Genomic DNA, 3,018 nt, shown 5'->3' with positions numbered 1-3,018 from the left:
GTGATAGGTAGCTAACCAACGAAGCCGCCAGCGTACGTAGTATTTATTCCAGGTACCACGCAGTTCAACATGTTTCTACCTGAGGTACATAGATTCTGTTTTGATACTGGGCTGCTCAAAAACATTTTTAGGTGAAAATGGGATCACGAAAGTGAAGGATTGACAACCCCGGTCTCCAAAAGCCAAGGTTAATAAGGGCTTTTGTATGGTTTCCTAAATAAATACATTAACACAGTCAACCTTTGACCTGTAATGCCCTTAATCTCTCAGCCCCAAGCTTCTCTCCAGAAGGGTGTTAACAATTTTGCCAAACCAAGCAGTGCCAAAGAGTGCTGAGCACTATGGGCTAGACCGAAACCACCTTAATCACTCACCTTTCCTCTTGCCAGATTTCCAGAGTGTAACTAGTCAAACTGTTCTTAGATTTCTCAGGCTTAATCTTCCCCACAAAACTTGAGTGTTTCACATAAAAAGGAAAAGCACTGGATTTCTGCTGCTGCTCATTTAGCCCAGACGCCCTTCCCAGCTCTACCTCCTGGTCTCATCGTCAGAATGTTCCGAATCCTAGCGCCCACCTGCTCTAAACCCAGATTGTAATCCCTTTCAACTAGACCCATGTTTTCTCCTCACTGCTGTTAGCACGTATGGCCAGTGAGTCCAATCTTCCTCGAGGCCTTAATAAAACTTCCCTTACTGCACATGCAATTATTAAGCGTGCAATTTATATTTCCAGGTGCACAAATTTCTCATGCAAATCTCTTTGACCTGAAGTAACCGAATGCTCCTTAGAAACATGAGTCGACCGCTTACTCAACAGATCCTCAGGAAATGTCATCAACCACATCTCATTCTCCCCAACTTCAAATCACCATGGCTTGCTTACACATATCTGAAACCAAGGCTAACTTCTCAGGGCCTATCATGGGTGAACTGAACCACGGCTACGCACCAGGTTTAGCTTTTGTTTCTGTGGCTTATACAAGTAAAGAAGGTGACTAAAATCCAAGCGTTCCACTCCTGCGACACAAAGACTATTCGGCTGCTGCATGGTTCTGACGAAGGCTGTTCTCATCACATATGCTGCAAAAAAAAAAAAAAAAGAGAGACGGGGTGGGGGTGGGGGGCGGAGGGGTGGGGGTGGGGGAATCTGAAACAGTGATTGCTGTATTTCAAAACTAAGCCAGATGCTTTAAAGCACAACTCCCAAATCAAACTTCCAAATGATTAGTGAACGTTTAGGGGAGAGAGAGGAGGAACCGGAGAGTCCTCCCCTGTGAAGTTGTTGAGTATCTCTGGGTGTGGCCCAGGGACCCCCACAGGAAGTTGAGTGTCCCAGAAAGATGACAGCTATGACCTTCGACCTTCTATTCCCGGCTCAACGAGGATTAGTTCACTTCAGCATGCAGGAAAATTGAGGGCACTTTTCTAGTGCTAATTCTGAGGCACAGAAGCCACCAATGGAAGGGTCCATGAGCACTTCCTCTATTAATATTACCTCAGCTCCAGGAAACAATAGATGACTGCGCTTGAAAGGCTCCCCTTGTCCCTGGAATCAAAGAGAACACTTTGTCATTGGCTAATTACTTATTTATTCATTCAACAAATATTTATTCACAGTATACTAGGTTCTTGGGTACATGCATCATTACACTGGAAACACACTACAGCAGGAAAGCCTGGCTAAATAAATGCCAGTTTCCTTCTTTCTTCTCTCAGGGTAAATACATTCTAATTGAAAACAATGAACTGACAGGCGATCCTTTGAGGACTGCCTTTAACTGAATTCAAGCTATAACATGAAGGCTTAGGGGAGGCTCCAAAGTGTTGATTCCTTGTTCAAATTACCTCATTTCCAAATGGATACTGATAACCGGAGTTACGGCAGGACGGCCTTCTGTACGTGAGAAGTAAAGCTCCTTGTACTATCTGAAGGTTCCTTGCAGGATTTCTTGACACAGAATGTCGTTAAATTTAAAAACAAATCATAACAATTTTTTTTTTCTCCTCAGTCTCCAGGTGTAATTTGGCCCATATAAATTGTTTTTTCTTAATAATGTAAAGAGTGACATGATAGATTTGATAAGTAGCATTTTATTATAAAATCAACAGGTAATAATTACCTAGGTGACTCATGATGAGGTGTAGAGGTGTTCTTAGCCTATCTGAAAAGGAAGAAAAGTTCATTAAAGTTCAAGTGTACAGAACACAAATCTGGAGGCCTGGGCTTTTAAAAATTGCCCAATTTCACGAAGTATATGTTCCCTTAAAATCTGATTCTCACCAAGAGTTTGTGAATGCACAACTTAAATTAGTCATGTGAAGGGGAGCGGATTAGTTACAAGATGGGAACCCTGCCATTCTCCTCTGTTTACCACAGACCAACAGGGGTTGAGTTACAACTGCTTATTATTTCTGAAGATGTACTGTTACATAAACACGAACATGAAATTCTCAAAATGGACCCTGCCTAAGAACAACGACCCTTAGAAGTGTCACTAAGAAGTAAGCCTTATGCCAGTCTTGCAGAATCTCATCGTTCCCCGTAGCTGCCTCTAACATAAGATGCCACTCCCGTAGCTCACACGGAGTGGGAGGATCTAAAGGCTGATGGGAGAATACAGGGTCATTAGGTGAACATGCTAGCAAAAGTCCTCTCTGAAATGGATTGAGTATCTTTAATCCTGTATTCTGGCCTCCGATGATTTATGGCTCTTATTTTCTTTTCTCTCTTTTCCTTGTAAGGCTTGCCAAAGTAGACTTTAACTCTGCCTTGAAGCAGGCAAACACAGAGTTCTGTCTTCCTTGATGAATCGGATTCTTGCCAAAGTGAAAGCTTCAATGACAAAATTATCCTCCAAAGAAGGGACAAGGTGATGGTCTAAAAGACTGAAGAAATACCACTGAGTATTCGACTATTAGAGTTTAGAAAAGTAAGAGCTAGGCCATGATCCTCCCTCCACGCCCCATTTCTGACCCCTACCCTGCCCCAATTCCAGCCCAGTTGTAGTAAACAAAACA

The 3,018-nt window shown here is 42.7% G+C and overlaps 1 long non-coding RNA gene across 1 annotated transcript; it reads right to left on the bottom strand.

Annotated features, from left to right (window-relative positions):
• Nucleotides 1-954: 954 nt before the first annotated feature.
• LOC115511662 lies at nt 955-2,120 on the bottom strand. Its single transcript, XR_004344113.1, has 3 exons — nt 1,846-2,120; nt 1,496-1,546; nt 955-1,080 (listed from the first exon to the last, which is right to left on the bottom strand). It is a non-coding gene; the product is annotated as an uncharacterized LOC115511662 (long non-coding RNA).
• Between the last annotated feature and the right edge of the window lie 898 nt (nt 2,121-3,018).

This window comes from Lynx canadensis, chromosome A1 (genome assembly GCF_007474595.2).
Source record: "Lynx canadensis isolate LIC74 chromosome A1, mLynCan4.pri.v2, whole genome shotgun sequence".
NCBI lineage: Eukaryota > Metazoa > Chordata > Mammalia > Carnivora > Felidae > Lynx > Lynx canadensis.
The sequence above is the reverse complement of the archived record's forward strand: the minus strand, read 5'-3'. Positions and strand labels throughout refer to the sequence as shown.